The sequence below is a fragment of the Adiantum capillus-veneris genome, chromosome 9 (genome assembly GCF_014529385.1).
Source record: "Adiantum capillus-veneris isolate H3 chromosome 9, ASM1452938v2, whole genome shotgun sequence".
NCBI classification, from domain to species: Eukaryota; Viridiplantae; Streptophyta; class Polypodiopsida; order Polypodiales; family Pteridaceae; genus Adiantum; species Adiantum capillus-veneris.
This window is the reverse complement of record NC_140939.1, coordinates 146,933,375-146,956,225: the sequence shown is the minus strand read 5'-3', so window position 1 is coordinate 146,956,225 and position 22,851 is coordinate 146,933,375. Positions and strand designations below refer to the sequence as shown.

At 45.0% G+C, this 22,851-nt stretch overlaps 2 pseudogenes; one reads left to right on the top strand and one right to left on the bottom strand.

Moving 5' to 3' along the window:
• Positions 1-2,449: 2,449 nt before the first annotated feature.
• On the bottom strand, positions 2,450-3,055 carry LOC147451330 (uncharacterized; annotated as a pseudogene).
• A 2,665-nt stretch (positions 3,056-5,720) lies between these two features.
• Positions 5,721-8,623, top strand: LOC147451329 (uncharacterized; annotated as a pseudogene).
• The last annotated feature ends 14,228 nt before the right edge of the window (positions 8,624-22,851 follow it).

The window sequence follows — 22,851 nt, the reverse complement described above, 5'->3', positions numbered from 1 at the left end:
TGGGTCTGTACTTAGTGCCTAAAATGCAATGAAAACCATGCCCCTAACGAAGAATAAGTGTGTGATTTTGAAAGGCCCGCATGGAACGTTAACAAGAAGGATGCTACTCCTCTCACAAGAAGTTTAGGACAAATTCTCACAAATAATTCCCAAATTGTGACTCACCTGAACATCATGTGCTTCTATGGGGAGGCACCGCATACCTAGCTAGGTATGCGGTGCCTCTCGAGCAGAAGATCTTGATGTTATGCATTGTATAAAAAATACTGAAAAAGACTGTTTTCCTACATGGGAAAATTTCTAAATCTTCTTGTGTCTTATCTCTTCATTCTTCGGTACACCCGCAAATACAACACGTTATTACATTTGATCAAAATTTCACCTAAGTTGCTTGTATGCTGACCATCGATATATTGTTCTGTGCTCGCCAACTGTAAGTTCATATAAGAGTCAACTGATACGAGGTATCCCTTGTACTCCATGCCCCACTTGAGCTTAACGATTACAAGATTTCCGGTGAGGTGATTGAGAAAAGGCTTCGAATGACTGGAATGGCTGCCATGGCGCACAGAGAAACACTCACACACACACACACACACACACACACACACACACACACACACACACACACACACACACACACACACACACACACACACACACACACACACACACACATGTACTGCTTTAATTACTTGTTGAGCCAAAGTCTCTTTTTGCAGTATCTCAACGCAGAAGCCACCATGTAGCATTAGATTTAAATTAAACAAGTGATAATCATGAGACCTGCCATAGAAATAATTTGTGCTTATAAAAAATGTAAAGCAAAACTTGACCAAGAAAGAGAGGCAAGTTGCAACCCATTGAATCCAGTAGCACATGACTTGGAAAGGCCAAAATTCTAGTTGCGAAACTCTCTATTTAAAACTGATAAAATCACGAGGTTCTTGGTTTGGCATGCACGCTTGGTTCACATTGTGAATGGGCAAGGTAAAGAACCATATCTAACGCTTCAACATCAGCAAATGAAAATTGGCCTCGTGGCTACAACGCTTGGCTCTACTCTCGTGGGGTCACAAGTTCAAGCAGAGTCCGTGTTTTGCATTGAAAAGATAGCAGACAAGGTATTTGTCCAGGGTAAGAGGCTGCCCGCTCGATGGCAGGTCCTTACACATTGGCCATACAATGTCCGGCCATTTGCAACTTCAAAAATAGGGTCTCAAAAATTAAACAAAAATCATAAAAAAAAAACCAACAACTAAGGTCCTCATGACAAACACTATTATTCCATCAACCATCAAGAAAAGAACTCCAGAACTTAAGTACACCCTGACAGCTTCCTACCAACAGTAAGAAAATGTGATCTCCTTGTACATACTCAAAGTCAACAATGTTTTCACATTGCCTGCTACATACAAGCCCATAATAAGATTACAAGCCCATAATAAGATTACCTGGATATCGACTAGTTTAACCAAAACCGCATTCTCCTTAACAAGTGCCTGATAAACAATCTAATGCCAAAAGTGCAATCTCAGACACTACACTATGCACATTTCTGAGAATATCAACCAGTCTCATGTTGCTAGTTAACAAATTCCCTATCACCAAGAACTCTAAGCACAAAATACATGCGAGCAGCTCAGATTACTCTACTTAGAGACATTTTTCCTAGAAGAGCCACTACTAACATCAGCTTACAAACCAAACAACTTTAGCATGGAGGAGGATGGAGCAAAAAAACAACTTCCAAGACTGCCCACAAACATAGTCCGAGGGTGAAAGCATGTTAACCTATCATGCTTTTTCATGTCCCGGACAATGCTAACTAGCACAATTTTGACATATGCTAACTAGTACAATAACTTGAGCTACATCTCCAAGATCTATGACATATGATATATCAATAGAAAACACTTGAAACAAAGAATCAAAATGTACAACCTCCGGCAAATTTTGATATTATTTGTAAAAAATTTATCGGACGCCCAAGTTTTTGAAGATGTGCTAACTTGAAACTGCTAACTACCACAAAAAGCGCGACAGGTTAATATGCTTTCACCCAGGACATTGCCCAGAAACTTCCATCCACACATATTTAAATTGCTTTATAAACCCACTGCCTATCCAGAGTCATGTTAAGAAGAGGTCGGCAAACAAATAGCTTCACACGGATAAGGAACATGGTAGGTAACCAATGCAGTTGCTAGTTAAATGTCATACATGTACACAAGATTTCCCATGGAAGCACAAAACCATAGTGCTGCTTCAAAAATCATCTGCAGGCATAGTCAACATAGGACATGTTTTATTAGCAAAAACTCCACTTACTTAATATCTGGCCATGCTAGCCTACTTAACACCAAACTCCAAAGGACATAACTTGTCAATAAAAGCAGCAGGAGTCGAGTTTGAATAGGTAGCAAGCCTTAGGCAATCACAGAACTTGTCAGTAATTATTGTACTGCTGGTTCCGTCTGTTCCAAGAATTCATCTTGCTCTACTTTTCAAATGTAGCCACAAGCTTTCAATGGTCTTCTGCTTACTGGGAGGGGCAAACTCAGGCTTTTTACAGAAACAATCTCCCTTCCTGCCCCACTGTGACAAACAATGCACACAATACTACCTTGACCCTCCTTGACAAGCTTGCACAGAATAGAAAGCCCACATGTAAAGATACCCATCTCTGCCTGTGGACAGAGAGACGAAGTAACCTACAGGCATGACGTCCGTAATAATGGCCTGCATAGAATTGGGGTCTCCAGGCTGTAGCATCTTGTTGGGATCCATATCAATCTGGCTGGTCCCCTCTAAAGCTTCTATCTCTAAGGTCGCCTGGGGCTGTAAGAGTTTGCTATGGTGAGGGGCTTTGAAGGAGCGGAGGAAGCACCTGAGGTAGAGTAGCACAAAGAAAGCTCGGAGCTAGGCATAGCCAAGTGATTGGCGAACAGAGGAGAGGAGGCCAGCGCCCGAGGGATGACTGGTGCATAGAGAGGCTCACACTGGACAGAGCATTCATGGCACTACTGCTCATCTCCACGGCTGTCGAGCTCATTTCGACGCCCTCCTACTCTGTGAGGATACACGTTGGGGCAAGTAAAGTAGAACCCATGCGCCATTGTTTACCGAATGCGAGCAGAGATTTCTCGTTACAAGCTGTTGAAGAATACTCTCATGAGAAGCTCTCAGTCCCTACGACTCCCCCGGGACTCCTAGTACCCATCTCTCTCTCTCTCTCTCTCTCTCTCTCTCTCTCTCTCTCTCTCTCTATAGTGAGTCGACATGGTGATTGGACAGCCCAAATGGGTGCTGATGTGGAAAGGAGTGTACGTAAATCATGTGTCAGATGGCTTCATCCCCCCTCGTCACTATATGGCACGGCTCCAGCTAGGGGGGATCTATGGTGGGAAAGAGAAGCGGATATCGCAATGCAATCTCAGTCGTCTGTGGACTTGGTGAACTAGGGGGTGAACTAAGGGTGAACTCGGGGCAAAAATGGCACCCCGAGTTCACTCCTAGTTCACTTGCCTCGCGGGGTGTGGGTCGAACTTGTACGTCTGGGTTGCCACACGACTGCCTTACCACCACGCTAGCGCGTGTTGCTGTCCATGTTGGCATGGCACATGATCACACCTAGTTTACCCGCCCCTAGTTCACCCTTAGTTCACCCCCAGTTCACCCACCCCTAGTTTACCCGCCCCAAGTTCACTCTTAGTTCACTCCCAGTTCACCCACCCCTAGTTCACCCCAGTTCACTGCATGATCCGACGGCTGAAATTAAAGCCGCCCCGTCCCCTCAAATTTGGGCCCCTTTGGGGCAAGCCAAAAATATAAATGGCTAGTTAAGATTCACAAGGAAAGCCCTCAGTGTGGATATGTCCACATCCAGTGTGGTAGTGCCCCCTCGTCTATATGTAACAGGGGGTTCAACTGAAGGGATTAAGGGTTGTAGTGAAAAGTTGGATCAAGATTCAATGAGGATCGCGAATTTACCGGCGCCGTGCAATTGTAATCTCGACACAAAAAGTAATCTCTGCACAGTCATAACTTTTGGTGGCGGGGCCCTTTTATTTGTGCATTGAAGTCAAGCTTAAAGTAGATTCCTTCATTTATGTTCGCGCAAGTATGCGCAACATTCACTCTTCCTATTTTAAAGAGTTTAACTTATGATCCACATCAAAAGTAACGTAGAGACGCACACTGTATGTAATCTCGGCACACTATGTGCAATCTTGACACATGCAAGAGAAAACTCTCGCTCTCTCTGTCACTCTCTCTCACATGCACACACACACACACATACTCACACGCACAAACACATTCACACCCACGCACACAACAAAGTCTGCTTTCTCATCCAATCACTTTCAATCACAACCAAGTGATGGATTGGCATCAAGAAAACGTGGAAGGTGATCATATGCTTGAAGAGTTCTTTGATGAGGATTGAAGAAATGCAAGTAGTGAAAGTATTGATGACTACTTTGAGGTACTCCATGAAAAAGGTGATGTTCTTGGAGAAAACGGACCTCTTGACAATCAAATGTTTAAGGTATTTCCGGATCCAAATCTCTGTGTCCACAACATATTTTTCCTTTGATAGAGGGGCTTATAATTACATGATAAGAGTGCTTCAAAGTGGCCTTTCCACAACATTGGGGACTCTTAAAACCTATGACTCTAGAGACATGTTGGATTTGAAGAAGTGGCGCAAGATGAAGGATAAGCTTCATGTTGGGCGTGATGAGGACAATAGGCTTTGTTTATATTTGCGAAATTCGTAGACGGTGAGAGTTCCATGTGTTGAAGATTGGGAGGATATTGTAAAAGTTGTCCACATTGTTGAAGGATCAAAACACCAAGGGTTTAATAAAACCCTGATTTCCATAAGTCCAAATGGCGCATTGAAGTTAGGAAGCATGGTATATCTACCATATACATCAAAGAGTACATAAATGCTTGTGGGTGTAGCAATGTAGCTAACGTTTCAACTTCAAGATCATGGCGTCAAAGAACGGACCTAAATAAAGAGCCTCCAAATGTGATTACTACAAACTCCTCCGATCTAGAGAGGCACCTAAAGACCATCATGATCGAACACAAAACAAGGCTAGTGATGGTCCGCTCTTACAAAAATTCTGGCGCATCAAAAACTGTGATTGATTATATATGTCATCGAGGTGGTGCGCCTCGACAAAGGGGAGATAAAAAGAGAACAAGGACATCAAAGAAATGTGGTTTTCCATTTAAAATACAAGTGATAACTACCAATGGGCGTAATGATGTTCATATCTATCTAAACACTAGTCACAGTGGTCATGGCCCACCTTCAAGAAGTGATATATATCACTTGCCCGTCCATCCATCTGTAATTGAGTGTTGCATGGAAGAACTCTTTGATGTCGGGAATGCTCAATATGTTGCTTCCATGTATTTGTCAAAAGAAAGATTTCACATGGAGTGACCCTCCCTTCTTGACTGTACTTATATGTATGGGTTCTTTATGATATTACCGCAAGAAATCATTATCTTGTCTTATCAAATGCGTTATTAAGGTAGCACTTTGACTTGCTTCTTTTATAAATTGCTTTATAAAAAGGATACCCTCTAAGTGATCAAGTTGATATAGGTCGCGTATCAAATGATGAGGCTATGAAATTATACGAAACCAACAAGGTAATAGCTTTGTCATAAGTCAAGAGTAATTCAATTTTTTTTTCTTTTTACATTCAAATTTTTATGCAGGTGGTTTATTGCCAATCATACAATCCAAAAGAAGCTAATGACAAAGATAAGCGTTTATCTTGATCATTAAAGATGACTGGATGCTGCAATTGGCCAAGCTATTCTCTAGAAATAACTCATGGGCTATTGACAGCACAGCTAAAACAAATATATATGGTTATACCATTGTATGATGAAGTGTTGCCAAACCAACAAGGTGTTGGCCTAATAATTTGGTTCATGTTGTGTACGACAGATCCTGGCTGTCATCATGACATTGGAATGGGGGAACAACACGTTGTACACTTGCCTCTTTATAGCTCAACAGATACCCAACACCCCAAACCACACAAACTTACACTTAATACCTAATTTACAAATACCTAATTTACAAATTCCAATTGTATAGACTCGCTCTCGGACATCACCGATGACACTCACAATCAATCACTTTTTTTTCCTCATACACCTCAACAATGACATTCAACCACATAGATACTTATGCCTTAAAAACATGTTTTAGCTCATACCTGCGCTATCTCTCATATCCCCTCACATACTCTTATCCCACTCTTTCTTGGCACACACACGTAACTTGGGGGCGACACACGCACACAACCAAGTCAAGGCACACACACACGTAGCTTGGGGGCGACACACGCACACAACCAAGTCAAGGCACGAGATGGTCGAGCCGAGAATAGAGAAGATGACGGAGAACCTTCAGGCTATGAGCCACTTCCATTCAAGTCAAAAGTATGATAGCCCTATACAATGATATCGCCCTCACAAAACCCATGGACAATCTGCAGATGATGGCCTTTTTCTTGCTTGGCTTCTCTCGGCTTGATCACGACCAGTCCCTTCCAGATGACGCCCTCCTAACCTTTTTTTCTTTGCCCTGCAAATGGCACTCCTGGTAGCCTTTCTTTGCGCCCCTCTGTAGTCCTCGGGGAGTCCCTCCTTCCAAGCTAGTGCTCTTGGCCCTCAATGCATTACTCTGCAACCCTTCAACTTGTCTTGCTTAGAACCACCCCCACCAGTTGACGGCCACCAACTTTTCTTGGAGCTAACGCCCTTTGATCTCATGCAGATCTTGTGTATCAACCCTTTCTTTGAATGCAGCTGCACCAAAATCTGCAGGCTTCAGACCTCGGACATCCGCCCGATAGAGCAGCCAACCAACCTGCCTAGTGCAGCGTTGTTATCTCCCCTCCTACAGGTGGTGGTTCTCCTGAAACACCCTCTCTATAGCCACCTTGTAGACCTGAGCCCGCCCTCTGTGATGCTCTTCAATTGTTCAGCTTGAAAGGCCCCCTCCTTTGATGGCGTCCAACCGCTGCTTAGGCTTGACTCAATCGCCTTATGCTTTCTGTTTTTCACTCCCTTCCATGGCGAATCCTCTTGCCTCTACTCACACACTTGGCAACCCCCCACACAAACTTGCACTTAATACAACCCAATTTACAAATTCCAATTGTATAGACTCGCTCTTGGAGATCATCGATGACACACACTGACAATCAAGCACTTTTTTTTCCTCATACACCTCAACAATGACATTCAATCACAATCACAGAGATACTTATGCCTTTATGAGCAAACATGTTTTAGCTCATACCTGCCATATCTCTCATATCCCCTATCCCGCTCTTTCTTGGCACGCACACACATGTAACTTGGGGGCGACACACGCACACAACCAAGTTAAGGCACGAGATGTCGTCAAGCCTATAATAGAGAAGATGACGGAGAACCTTTAGGCTATGAGCCACTTCAATTCAAGTCAAGAGTATGATAGCCCTATACAAAACCCATGGACAATCTGCAGATGATGGCCTTTTGCTTGCTTGGCTTCTCTCGGCCTGATCACGATCAGTCCCTTCCAGATGACGCCCTCCTAACCTTTTTTCCTTTGCCGCCTGTTGTCTTCAACTCCCTTGTAATACCCCTTCTTTTGCTTTAATCTGCTTATGGGACCCCTTCTCTTCTGCGTGTTGCCTTTCTTCCTCGTGCTCAGAACCGGACCCTTGCTTTATGCAGCCAAGAAACTGTTGTCGGGCGCCCTTTCTTCCTCGTGCTCAGAACCGGACCCTTGCTTTATGCAGCCAAGAAACTGTTGTCGGGCGCCCTTATCATCCCGTTCATAATGGCCAGCTCTCTGGCATTCTTTCTTCCCTGCAAATGGCACTCCTGGCAGCCTTTCTTTGCGTCCCTCTGCAGTCCTCGGGGATTCCCTCCTTCCAAGCTAGTGCTCTTGGCCCTCACTGCATTACTCTGCAACCCTTCAACTTGCCCTGCTTAAAACCACCCCCACCAACTCACGGCCACCAACTTTTCTTGGAGCTAACGCCCTTTGATCTTGTGCAGATCTTGTGTAGCTCGCTATCAAACCATCACGCCTTCCTCTTATCAACCCTTTCTCTGAATGCAGCTGCACCAAAATCTGCAGGCTTCAGACCTCGGGCATCCACCCGATAGAGCAGCCAACCAACCTGCCTAGTGCAGTGTTATTATCTCCCCTCCTTCTACAGGTGGTGGGTCTCCTGAAACACCCTCTCTGTAGCACTCTTGTAGACCTGAGCCCGCCCTCTGTGATGCTCTTCAATTGTTCAGCTTGGGAGGCCCCCTCGTTTGATGGCCTCCAGCCGCTGCTTAGGCTTGACTCAATCGCCTTATGCTTTCCGTTTTTCACTCCCTTGTATGGCGAATCCTCCTGCCTCTGCTCACGCACTTGGCAACCCCCCAGATGGCGCAACTTTCCCTCCTTTCCTCACATGATGTGGACGACGTCTCTGCTGCATGATTTCCACCTGTACACAGTATGGCTTCCAGCCCGTTAGGTACTGCAAATCTTGTGCCACTTGTTGGCCTCAACCACATGGCTGCCCCTTCATCCACTTTCCCTTCATCTGCTCTAGCCCGCCATCTGGTGGTGCCACCTTAGACGTACAACTCTTCCTGTTTTTTAAAGCATGGCGTTATTTTAAAACTCCAAGCTTTTCACTTACACAATCTGCTGTTCCCACCCAAGGCCGACCGCAACCAAAAGCTCCGCAAAATTGGTATAACTCAAGGTCGTGGTCACCGAGTCCGAATACTCCCAGCTTCAAGTAGCCCCGACCGCCCCTTTGGAGTCGCACTTTACCTGCTCTGTCACTCGCCGATAGTGGTGGCCACTCCAAGCGTTGACCACCCGAACTCTACGTAATCACGACAAATAGCCTCGTTCAATCTTTAACCGTGCAATAGTCCTCCAAAAAGGACCCCATGGCCAAATAATTGAACCATAGAGTAGCCAGAGAGCAAATTCCGTGCAAATGCGAGCATTTCAATTATTAGAGATTGAAAACCAATGCCTGACCTGCTAATTGCTACATCTGGCGTACACATCATGGAAAAACTTCCCGTAGTCAGCATCTGGTACTGACTCCCTCGCTTCGTCCTGTGTTTGCATGATGCCATATGAATGCAGGAATCATTAACTTGTGTTGACATAACTCAGCTGTACCAACGTCATTGCTTTAATGTTGATAGTTACTGTAGTCTTGGAGAGGATGGGCCACATTCATCCGTCAGCTATTGTGATTGATAAGTCACAATAAGAACTAGAGGCTATATCGAAAGTCGTGGATGAAGACCCGCATAGTTGGAGTATTGACGCTAATGGAAAAAATATCAGGTCGCATGCAGCGTTCTACTTTGTTGGTTCCATACCAAGGCATGGGTGGCACTACAAGAGGTACTTCACATTAGCGACGCTCGCAGTGCGACGCTCAGAAGTGAAAACCCACGGCGTCGCTATGGTCGTCGCGAAGTTACACGTAACTTAGCGACGCCCATAGCGATGCCGACAGGGGTAAAAAAATAACCGAGAGCGTCCAAAAACTCAGATCTCAGATCTGAGTTTTTGACGCTCAAGCGAACAAAGGTAACCCGCGCTCTCCCTCTCTCTCTCTCTTTCTTCTCCCCGCACACGCACGCACACACACACACACACACACACACACACACACACACACACACACACACACACACACACACACACACATACACGAGGAGAGGAAGGAGAGCCAGGTATGCACCTTCCCTCTCCTCTCTCTCATGTTCCCTTGCCCTCTTTCTCTCTCTCTCTCTCCCTCTCTCACACATAGACACATACACACAAACATTGTGTTTTTGAGTGAGTGAGAGAGAGAGAGAGAGAGAGAGAGAGAGAGAGAGAGAGAGAGAGAGAGAACATGCATAAACAAAACACACACACACACACACACACATGCATAAACAAAGAATGCATACACACATACATTGAGAGAGGAAACGACACACACACATGCATAAACAAAGAATGCATACACACATACATTGAGAGAGAGAGAGAGAGAGAGAGAGAGAGAGAGAGAGAGAAGAGATAAGAAGAAGAGAGTTTTAATGTCGTAGGAAACTATCCCAAGAGACCTTAAAGATCTAGCCGACGAAGAGTTGAACTTAAGACCTGTTATTCAAGAGGGAAATGGCGTAACCAATCTACCACACTTGGGTGATAGAAAGGTTATACCATTTTCCTCTTTTTATTGGCACACACACCCACACACACACATACACGAGAAGAAGAGAATTTTAATGTCGTAGGAAACTATGGAAAGTTGGTGCAATGGATCTCACAAAAGGAGATCAACGACGTATACTCCATACCATTCGCCAAACTAAATGCTGCAGAGGTTGTCTGGATGTTTAAGAAACACTTTCCTACTACCCTGCTAACCATTCAGGTGCATCTTCTTGTTCACATAGTTGATGAGGTGGAAATAGGTGGCATAGTACATTCCAGATGGATGTTCTTTTTAGAACATTTCATGAAAACGCTCAAGGGATATGTGCATCAGAAGGCACGTTCGGAAGGTAGCGTGGTAGAAGGTTGGCTGGTATCAAAGTCCCTAGTGTACATTGGAGAGTGGCTAGACGAATTTGATAAAGCTTGGGATATGTTATGGCGAACCATAGATGATGAGCGCATATTTGGGATTGTCATGTGCAATCTCGGTGTTGAGAAGAAGATGATGGAAGATCTAGAGGCTAAAATCAACCAATTTTGCATGCTTCACAATCCAATGATGCAAAAGTAAATTTCACAATATAGCAAGAGCGACAAAGGGCACAAATTGAGTGGAGACGGGGAAGACACCCACCGATGCACTTTCCGACGAGTCTGGAGAGCCTACCAACATTCATGAGCTTAAGATGGTGGCACAACCAACTCAAAAGCGCACAACACTGCGGTGAAGAAGTGACTGAGGAGGAGTGGGAGTACTCTCTGGGTTGCGCGACCAAGGTAAGTTTGCAATGTACAAATAGTGACTTTCTAGATGTTTGAACGGCCACTCATAATCTTTGTTGTTTCTAGTATAAGTCATACACAACAGCATGGTGTAAAAGTTGACATTTTAGGGTGGAACGGATCGACAAAAAGCGTTTTACTCAAGATTGTGGGAGTCATGGCAAAATTTGAACAGTCTAGTCAACGATGGTCCTTTGATGCAGATCCTGTGGTGGCAAAACTCACTTACTTTGGCATGCTACAAGAGATTTTGAGGATCGATTATAGAGGATTTTTTGCTGACTTGTTCGACGTGCGATGGTTCAAGATAATCATGGAGGGTCGCAACGCTACTGTGCGTAGAGGAGTGTCTGGTTTCTTGAGGTGGATTCAACTAAGAAATGGACTGACCTAAGAGACACTTTTGTACTAACCGAGCATTGTGAACAAGTAAGTATGTAAATAGTTAACATCCAATTTTAGAAGTTATGTGCTTGGAAGCTCTCATGTAAGTTATGTGGCTCTGGCAGGTGATATTTCATCCTACAAAGTCTACATCAAACTAGTGGTACATCATAGAGGTAGCCCCTCGTAGTGCACAAACGTATGAAGGCTACCATGTGCCAATCACAGCGGCATCAATGGAGGAGATCGGAGAAGATGTACAGTCAGAAGCCGCTGAGGTGGTGCTAGATGAACATCAAGCTGCTACTCTCTATTGGGTGCATGCAGAGGATCTACAAAATAAAATGGAGGACATCTGTTTAAATGGACATCTCTATATAGACATAGGAAGTTATGCTGAGCTTTGCGAGGATGAAAGAGAGACCTCTTAAAGCCATTGTATTTGAACAATCTAGCTCCATTTTATAATGTATATTGTATTCACGTGGCTTTTTGTCCATTCTGTCTATATGCGTCATTGTGTCCCTCCCCCTTTATGAATCCCCTCTCTCTCTTTCTCTCTCTCTACTTGTCCATGTTTTCTTCTCCATTCATTTAATATTAAGTTTAAATGTTTGTGTGTTTAATGCACGTATGGATGATGAGGAGTTTCTTTCTTCTTTGTCACCCCAGCAGAGAGAGTGGTACGTGGAGCGTCATCGCTCTGGCGCACCACCACGCGTTCCTACTCCGGCCGCATCCCCCTCTGTTTCGGAGCATTCAACCCGTTCCGAAGCTTCAATGTCGACGAGACGATCTTCACACTCGTCTCATCGCCGGCACTCTAGTGGTGGCGGTGGCAGTTGTTGTGGGGATGCCGCCGTCGATTCCTTGACACCGCCTCGTGTTCGACGTGTTAGGAAATAAGACGTAGCTAAATAGATAATTGAGTAGATTACTTAATGGAGAGAGACAGATTTATATACACGAGATTATAGAGTAGAGAGAGAGAGAGAGAGAGAGAGAGAGAGAGAGAGAGTACACACGATATACGTGGTTCACCCAATGTGGGCTACGTCCACGGAAAAGCAGTCACTCAATGGCTTTAGTACTTCAAAACAAGAAGTAGTTTACAAAGGGATTATACCCTTAATGGAGCTCCCGCCTTGCTTCACTCTCACCACCTCACACTCACCTTGTTGCATCAACTTCACACTATGAAATGTGTGTAGAAATGGCCTCCTTTTATAGGCCAAAAGGGCTGCCCTCTCTTATGAGAGACAACCATGTGTAGCCGTCCTTGTGCGAATAAGTCCAAATTGGACCCTCCAATCCGCCCATGTGTGGCCGTCCTTGAGAAGACAAGTCCGCTTTTGAATTCGGCCACCTGCCATTGAATTCAGCCACCAGCCACCGGCCATTGACTTCCGACCACCGGCCACCGGCCATTGACTTCCGACCACCGGCCATCGGCCATTGACTACCGGCCACCGGCCAACTGACCGGTTGTTTTCCGACCACTTTCCGGCATCGTCCGACCATAATATTCCGGTGAGAAAGAATATTCCGGCGAAAAAAAAGTCGCGGGGGCCTCCACCCCCGAGGCCTTTAAAGTTGCCCCTCATTCTTGTCCATGAAATTTTTGGTTTCCGGTGAGTGATTTTCCTTCGCGCACGATGGCTTCTCCTCATAATGGGGGCCTTACAAATGTGTGCTTTTACCGCAAAAAATTACAAGGGTAAATCAGGCTCCATACTTAACAATCTCCCACTTGGAGACTGATCTCCAAACCAAACCTGTGACTGCTTTCCATTCTTGCTTCTTATCCTTGAATGCCGATTGAAGATGAGCAAAAGCTCAACTTCTCCTTGTTGACCACCTTTGTAAACATGTCTGTAGGATTTTCACTTGTATGCACCTTTCCTAGCTTTAGTTGTCCCTCTTCCAAAAGAGTGCGTATGAAGTGATATCTCACCTCAATGTGCTTTGTCCTTGAATGAAAGGCTGAGTTCTTCGCAAGATGGATAGCGCTTTGGCTATCACTGTACAAGACACAATTGTCTTGTTTGAATCCAAGCTCCTTTAAGAATCTGTGAAGCCACATAATTTCTTTGCTTGCCTCCGTCATTGCTACATACTCTGCTTCCGTGGTAGAAAGTGAAACCACTTTCTGCAGCTTTGAAGCCCAGCTTACTGCTGTGCCTCCAACCGTGAACACATAGCCAGTAGTGCTCCTTTGAGTATCTTTGTCACCTGCCATATCTGCATCAGCATACCCTTCTAGAAAAATATCAGTTCCTCCAAAATACAAAGCATTTGTTGTTGTCCCTTTTAGATACCTAAGTATCCACTTCACAGCTTGCCAATGCTCTTTACCTGGGTTGTCCATGAACCTACTCACAACTCCCACTGCATGTGCAATGTCTGGCCTTGTCCAGACCATAGCATACATTAGAGAACCTACCGCTGTAGCATATGGAACTTTAGACATATAGGCTATCTCCTCTTGTGTCTTTGGACACATATCCTTCGTTAGTTTAAAATGACCAGCCAAAGGTGTAGAAACTGGTTTTTCATTTTGCATTGCAAACCTTTCTAGTACCTTCTTGATGTAATCTTCTTGAGATAGCTTTATTGTCTTCTTCGTCCTGTCCCTTGATATTTTCATACCAAGTATCCTCTTTGCAGCACCTAAATCTTTCATTGAAAAAGATTTGGACAGCTCCTCTTTTAGGTCTTTGATGTCTTGCATGTTAGCACTTGCAATCAACATGTCATCAACATACAACATTAGGATGATGAATTTCCCATCTCCCAAATTCTCTGTGTAGACGCAGTGATCCGAGTTGCATCTTGTGAATCCATGATCCAACATCCATCAATCAAACTTCAAGTACCATTGTCTTGATGCTTGCTTTAAACCATACAAGCTCTTCTTTAATCTGCAAACCATTTTCTCCTTACCTTTTACTTCATACCCCTTTGGTTGAAGCATGTAGATTTCCTCCTCTAAGTCACCCTGAGGGAATGCCGTATTTACATCCATTTGCTCGAGATTTAGCTCATGAGCAGCCACAAGGCTTAAGACAAGCCTAATTGAGTTCATTTTTACAACATGAGGAAATATTTCATTGAAGTCAATACCTTTCTTTTGAGAAAAACCTTTTACCACAAGCCTAGACTTGTACCTTTTCTTCCCACCTTCTTCTTCCTTTAGCTTGTACACACATTTGTTTTGAAGTGCCCGCTTACCTTTAGGCAACTCAACCAACTCCCATGTTTGGTTGCGATGTAGTGAGTCCATCTCCACTTGCATGCTCTTCGTCCATTCTTCTTTGAATTCATGTTGCATAGCTTCTTCATATGATTCCGGCTCTCCAGAATCTGAGATCAAGAGATGGTTGAAGGAAGGAACAAACCTTTCTGGAGGTCTACTTGCTCTTGTAGATCTTCGGGGAATAGGTTGAGGCTCCTCATTTGGTTGACGTTGTTGCACATTGTCACCGTTTGCAGTCCTTGAGTCTTCACCGTCCTCAAGCTCCATGTACTCATCACCTGTTTCTTTTGTTTGTTTTCTTTCCAAGTAATCTTTGTACATATTTTGTTCGTTAAAAATTACATCCCTACTCCTTAAGATTTTATCATCTTCAGGATTCCATAGGCGATACCCAAAGTCTCCTTCTCCATAGCCATTGAAGAAACACTTTTTGGACTTTGCATCTAACTTTGATCTTAGGCTTCTATCTATGTGCATGAAAGCCTCACACCCAAACACTTTGAGAAATGCATAATTCACCGGTTTACTTGTCCATGCCTCTTCTGGAACTCCCCCATCCAATGCCGTTGAGGGTGACCGATTGATTAAGTACACAGACGTACTTACAGCTTCCGCCAAAAGCTCAAGCGGTAGGCCTGCATGTAGCCGCATGCTTCGTGCTCGTTCCATGATTGTCCTGTTTATCCTTTCCGAAATCCCATTTTGTTGAGGTGTCCTTGGGGTTGTCCTTTGCCTCCGAATGCCATTGCTAGCACAAAATCTTTCAAAAGCTTGGCTGCAATATTCGCCTCCATTGTCGGATTTGAGGCATTTAACCTTGGTACCTGTTTCATTCTCCACAAAGGCTTTCCACCTTTGAAATATGGAAAATACATCGGATTTATTCTTCATGACATAAACCCATGTTTTTCTAGTCGCATCGTCTATGAATGTTACATGGTACAATGAGCCACTAAGTGATGGCGTACTTGCAGGACCCCAAACATCAGAATGAACCAACTCAAGTTTTTTTTTTTTCTTTCATTTCCTGATTTTTGAAATTTTACCCTGTTTTGTTTACCATAAACACAATCTTCACAGAACTCTAAGTCCACTTCTTTCAAACCTGGTAGAAGCTTCTTTGTTTGAAGGATTTGCATTCCTTTGGCACTCATATGCCCAAGTCGGTAGTGCCACACCACACTGTCAACTTCTGTAGTTGCTGCACAAGCTGAAGGTTGCGTGCTAACAGTACACAAGTAAAGTGTACCGACTTTTTCACCCTTGGCAACCACCAAAGATCCCTTTAAGATCTTCCACCGTTTGTTTCCGAATGCAATGTTGTGACCTTCATCGTTCAATTGTCCTGTAGAGATCAAATTTTTGCGAAGAGAAGGAACATGCCTAACATCTTTAAGCTTCCATTCATTTCCGTTAGAAGTTTTGACAGAAACTGTACCTTTGCCGACAATCTCACAAGCTTCATCATCTCCCAAGTATACAGACCCAAAATTACCTTTGGTGTAGTCTTGGAAGTGTTTCTTGTGTGGTGTCGCATGGAATGAAGCCCCGGAATCTACTTTCCAGGAATTAGACACATTGTCTAATGAGAGAATTAGAGCATCTTTCTCTACTTTACCTGCCACATTGGCCTCCGATGTTGGCTTGTTGTCTTGAGACTCTGTCTCCTTCTTCTTCTTGGACCAGCAATCCTTCTTGACGTGGCCCTTCTTGCCGCAGTTCCAACATTTAAGAGCTGACTTTGTGCATGACTTGCTCCGCCTTGAGCGATCATGACCCTTTTGGTTTTTGAACCTCTCCTTAAGCCTTCCTCTTGTTTCCACTGATAGTGCAGCACTTGATGATTCTCCTGTGCTTCTCCTTCGCATTTCCTCGCTTAGGAGAACACCCACAACATCATCAAACTTAAGAGTATTTGTGCCAGAGATAGAATTACTTACAGCCATCACAAGGCTGTCCGAACTATCCGGTAGAGATGATAGTATAAGGAGAGCTCGCACTTCGTCATCGAAATTGATTTTCACTGATCAAAGTTGACTTATGTTTGTGTTAAAGTCATTTATGTGTTCTGCAACTGAACCATTCTCTGCCATCTTTAGATTGAACAAGCGCTTCATAAGAAATACCTTATTGGATGCCGATGGTTTCTCGTAGAAGTCATCAAGTGACTTCATCAAGTCCTCCGTGGTCTTCATCTCTGAAACATTGAAGGCCACCGTTGACGCCAAGCTTAACCGGATTGAACAAGCGCTTCATAAGAAATACCTTATTGGATGCCGATGGTTTCTCGTAGAAGTCGTCAAGTGACTTCATCAAGTCCTCCGTGGTCTTCATCTCTGAAACATTGAAGGCCACCGTTGACGCCAAGCTTAACCGGATTGTTCCCAGTGCCTTTCGATCAAGGACAATCCATGCTTTATCTGCCATTGTTGCGGGCTTCTTCGCAAGACCGCCTAGTGGCAAATAGAGGTCGTTCTGGTAGAGATAGTCTTCAATCTGCATCTTCCAATGTTGGTAGTTTTTGCCGTTGAACTTCTCAATCTTGAGCTTCCCTTCCCCCGCCATAACTCCCACTCAATTCAAGGAATCCTTTCCTTGAGATAATTTAGCTACGAGCAAACCTTGCTCTGATACCAGTTGTTAGGAAATAAGACGTAGCTAAATAGATAATTGAGTAGATTACTTAATGGAGAGAGACAGATTTATATACACGAGATTATAGAGTAGAGAGAGAGAGAGAGAGAGAGAGAGAGAGAGAGAGAGAGAGAGAGAGAGAGAGAGAGAGAGAGTACACACGATATACGTGGTTCACCCAATGTGGGCTACGTCCACGGGAAAGCAGCCACTCAATGGCTTTAGTACTTCAAAACAAGAAGTAGTTTACAAAGGGATTATACCCTTAATGGAGCTCCCGCCTTGCTTCACTCTCACCACCTCACACTCACCTTGTTGCATCAACTTTACACTATGAAATGTGTGTAGAAATGGCCTCCTTTTTTAGGCCAAAAGGGCTGCCCTCTCTTATGAGAGACAGTCATGTGTAGCTGTCCTTGTGCGAATAAGTCCAGATCGGACCCTCCAATCCGCCCATGTGTGGCCGCCCTTGAGAAGACAAGTTCGCTTTTGAATTCGGCCACCGGCCACTGGCCATTGACTTCCACCCACCGGCCATTGGCCATTGACTACCGGCCACCGGACAACCGACCGGTTGTTTTCCGACCACTTTCCGGCCGCCGTCCGGCCATAATATTTCGGCGGAAAAAAAAGTCTCGGGGGCCTCCACCCCCGAGGCCTTTAAAGTTGCCCCTGATTCTTGTCCATGAAAATTTTGGTTTCCGGTGAGTGATTTTCCTTCACGCACAATGGCTTCTCCTCATAATGGGGGCCTTACAAATGTGCGCTTTTACCACAGAAAATTACAAGGGTAAATCAGGCTCCATACTTAACACGACGAGGCTCTTTACCCTTTCTTTCTTTGCACGCCCTGACACCAGCCACGACATCGCCATCGACACCAGGTTTTGCACGGCTGACCGCTATTCCTAGTGGCTACACACCACTAGCTACTCCTCCAGGAGTCACTCCAGTCGACACTCCTCGCTTCGGGGCCCAGACTCCAGTGGAGACACTTGCTGAGTTCAGCGGTGGCATCATCTACTCCATCGACTTCAGCAGTGGCATCATCTTGGATAATGAAGGCAAGAAGGTGATCTCCCGCAAGCGCGGTCTTTGCTCTCAGGTGTTTAGACACTGCATACTAAACACCTGGAGTGAAGTGCCAAGTGATTTAAAAGACATAGTCATCAACATGCTTCATGACGAGTTTCCCGTTCCAACACGGGATGAGCACTTCAATGAAGACTTGATGAAGGTTTGAATGCGCGAATACTGCAAGCACAAGCGTTCCAAAGTGCAAAAAGCAATGAAGCATAGGTGGAACAGACCGGATTAGCTCGCCAAAGAAGGTTGGAAGAATGCAAAGAAAGCATCACGCGAGAATCCCGACAAGTGGAAGCAACAAAAGAAGGTAGCAGAGCGCGAGTAGAGGTAGGGAGCTCGCACCACTTGGGGAGCGGCGGGTGGGCATCATTTGAGGCCAATTTTGTAAGTGTTTTTTCATTGCTCTTTAGCTTTGATAGTTTAAGGTTTAGGGGTTTTTTAATTTTAACATAATGGATTCTTTATATGTTTTGACAGTAGTCAATGACAGGACGTGACCCCACACCATACGAGCGTGAGTACGCAGGCAGGAGGGGCTTAAACGCCCTGATGGACATTCTGAGTTCTCGTGGTGGCATGGTTAGTATTAGGCTTTACTCTTTTCTATTTATTGTAATGTTTTATAAACCTCGCTATATGTTTATACTTACAAAAAGCTGCCTTATTTTTTTTTTGCAAAATTCGACAGATACGCCGCTTGGATGTGATGAGACGTCTGATTAGACGACGTCAGTTTAGCCGTAGCTAGATAGCATTAGTTTCCTTTTGTCATAGCATATGTATCATGAGATGACGTTTATACGTAGTCGAGAAATTTGCGGTCTTGCCAGGAAAGCACCGGGCTTATGGCTGTGAGAGTTTGTGAGAGAACTCAACAAAAACTATATGAAGGAGTTAAACCATAGATGCCATGCACTATAACACTACATGAAGATATCGACGCGTATATATCGACGACCATGCTTTTCCACGTGTATATCGACGTAATTAGCGTGCGTCGCTATATGTGTCGATATACGCGTCGCAGTGTGCATTGATATACACGTGGAAAGGCTTTATTTGCCACGCGTATATCGACACGTATATCCACACGTATAGCGACGCAAAAAAATTTGGGGGAAAAAAGCGAAACCCGCGCGCAGGGGCCATTTTCGCCTGCTCAGATCTTGGCCGAAACTTGCTGCGTAGGTATTATGTCCATCTCCGCCCCCCCCAGCCCCTCCCTCTCTCTCTCTCTACATCGTGTGTGTGTGTAGGAAAGAGAGAGAGAGAGAGAGAGAGAGAGAGAGAGAGAGAGAGAGAGAGAGAGAGAGAGAGAGAGAGAGAGCGGTGTGTGTGTGTAGGAAAGAGAGAGAGAGAGGGGTGTGTGTGTAGGAAAGATAGAGAGAGAGAAATGTGTGTGTGTGTGTAGGTAATCAAAGAGAGAGAGAGAGAGAGAGAGAGAGAGAATTAATGTGCTTAGGAAATTTAAAATTAAAGAGAGAAATGAAATGAAATGTTATATTAACGTCTTCGAAAGGCCAAAGTGACCTATGAGACATGAGACAAGAAAGTTACAATGTGATGGATCTGATACAAAGTCAGAGTAAGAAGATGACAAAATAAAATATTATGGAATCCTAAACTGCTGGGTGTGGACTAAACGGCTAAACCAGCTAGCTGGGATAGGTAGATCATAGGAAACCCAACATCTGTCGTCGCTGGTGGATCTCATCAATCTCCTCCATGGTCAGTAGTCTGACCGGGCGTTGTGCATGTAGAGCCAAAGTGACCTAGCTAGATCCTTCGATGCAGCCTCTGTCGATGTTGTGTAGTCCTCCGCAGTCGTGGGCCTCTAGATATCCCTAGCTCAGTCGCTCGTTCGATCAGTAGAGAGATAGGGAAGTAGAGAGCGAGAGAGAGAGAGAGGTAAGTAGAGAGAGAGAGAGAGAGAGAGAGAGAGAGAGAGAGAGAGAGAGAGAGAGAGAGAGAGAGAGAGAGAGAGAGAGAGGAAATAGAGAGATAGAGAAAGAGAGCTATATATATATATATATATATATATATATAGAGAGAGAGAGAGAGAGAGAGAGAGAGAGAGAGAGAGAGAGAGAGAGAGAGAGAGAGAGAGAGAGAGAGAGAGAGAGAGAGATAGGGAAGTGGAGAGCGAGACAGAGAGAGAGATAGGAAAATAGGGAAATAGAGAGAGAAAGAGAGATAGCAAGAGCGAGATCGAGAGAGAAAGAACGAGAGATAGGGTACGTAGACAGAGAAGAAACTATGGAACTAAAAGAGGCAAAAGGGGTTTTGCCTGCTACATGCATTGCCATGTACACCTGGGAGTGCATGTATGTGTCTACCCATATAGGATTTGACCAATAAAGACGAGATTTTGACCTGGTGGTCCTGATCTCCGTACACCTCTGGACCGAGGTGTACGAAGATTGGGCAAGACTAGAGAATGCGAGGTAGTTTACATTGTGAGGAGTATATATATATATATATATATATATTAAAACAACATTCATAATCATTGTAGATGGAAACGTCATCAACTAACATGGAGGAAAAGATTGCATGCTCGTGCACGCTCTGCAAGTATCAAATCCTGCACAAGCGTAGGATATGTAATGAGCATGTGCACAAGTATGGAGAGTTTTCTAGAGAAACCGTACAGAATCCGCGATACGACTCCTACGAAACGGGCATTGATTTTTGTGACATAGCACCTACATCTGAGAGAGAGAGAAAAAAGATTATGCGTGAAGGTCCGACCGATATAGAGCCACGGATGGAAGCAGAAAAGGGCTTACAGACAGAAGACGACGGCATGGAGGAGATGCTGGATGCCTTCTTCCAGACAAGCGAGGAGAACGCGAACGAAGCAGTACCAGAAGCCGTGCGCCTATCTCCTGAAGACATGTTGAGGAAGTTGGCACGTCAACCAATCTATGAAGGCGCCAAAATATCTGTGCTTCGTACTTGTCTGGCGTTTTTGAATCTTCAGTTAGTGTACGGGTGGTCAGATGCAAGCGTCACTGCTTTGTTTAGGTACGTAATTTACAAAAGAGATTTTCCGATTGCAACGGTGATGTGCTCGGAGAGCTTTTTAATTTAATGTGGCTTAAACAGGTTATTGCGGGAGCAACTTCTCTCGGTTGGCAATGAAATGCCCCCCTCCAGGCCAGACGCAAAGCAACTTCTGACCTCAGTTGGCTTGGACTACAACAAGATTCATGCATGTAGGAAAGTCAGTTAGAAGACGTCCATACTACTATGACATTAGATGAGATGGACGAAGGTATGGCAGAGGAAGCTGACAGATATACAAGGGATGACGCAGACGAGCCAGAATTGACACTTGTAGATGAAGATGCAATGGATGAAGACAATCTGCCAGAATGAGTTGGGGCAAAGTTACGTTTGCAATTAGAGATAGAGGACTTATCGATGATGCCTCACTCGTCGAGGCCTAGGCCTGTAAGTGTTTGTGTAAAAACGTTGATTTAAAATTAAGCTTAAAGTTAATTTAAACAATTGTGTTCTAACGCTTTATTTTACTTTCTTTGTGCAGGACTTTAGTATGGCAGACCAAATTCCAGATCCCGCTTCCATGAGTGCAGATGCATTCATGGGCTTCGTTACACGGATGACGCCTGCTCAGATGGCAGAGGCTTCTCAGTACTGGGTAGCCAGAGGCACTGGTACTACGCCTCCGGGATTCACACCAGAGGGTCCGACTCCTAGGGGGGGACGCCTACGGGGGGGAGGACGCCTGCTTCTCCTATCACGGCCACTTCGATACCTAGGGGTGGGACAGAGGCGGGTAAGTCCTCATCTCCGCAGCACAGGCGCACTCGCCGATCTCGGCGATCGTCAGGTGGAGGTGGTGGTTGCTATGGAGGATGGTCCACAGATGCTTCGACCCCTCCTTGCTCACGACCCCTGTCCTACCCAGGCACACCTCTCGACACACCTCTTAGCACACCTCGGACCCCTTGGGGGGCACACGATCCTAGTGCCTCCAAGCTCTATACTGTACAGGCAGATGGTTCTGTTGACATGGATAGAGTCGGGACTAAGATGTGACAGCGGATTCACCAGCTCGCAGAGCTGCAGTTTTCGACCATCCTTCTCATGTCTTGGGGTGATCAGGATGGGGACAAAGTCAATTACATAGTGGAGACCATCCTGAGAGAGTACCAGCCTGCTCCGGGTTCTTTCGTTGTTCCGAGGAGGTGGATCAAGGGTGTTTCATGGGACACCGTGAAACATCGACGAGATGCAGCTCAGAAGGCTTTCAGGACCGGCTCGCCGAAGCCTTCGGGCATCCCACACGAGACGTGGCTGCAGATCAGGGAGGATGAGCGGACAACGAACACGCGGTTCAGACAACAGCGTGAGGCTGCGCAGGTACGACAAATGACCAGGGGGACATCTCATCTTGGCAGCG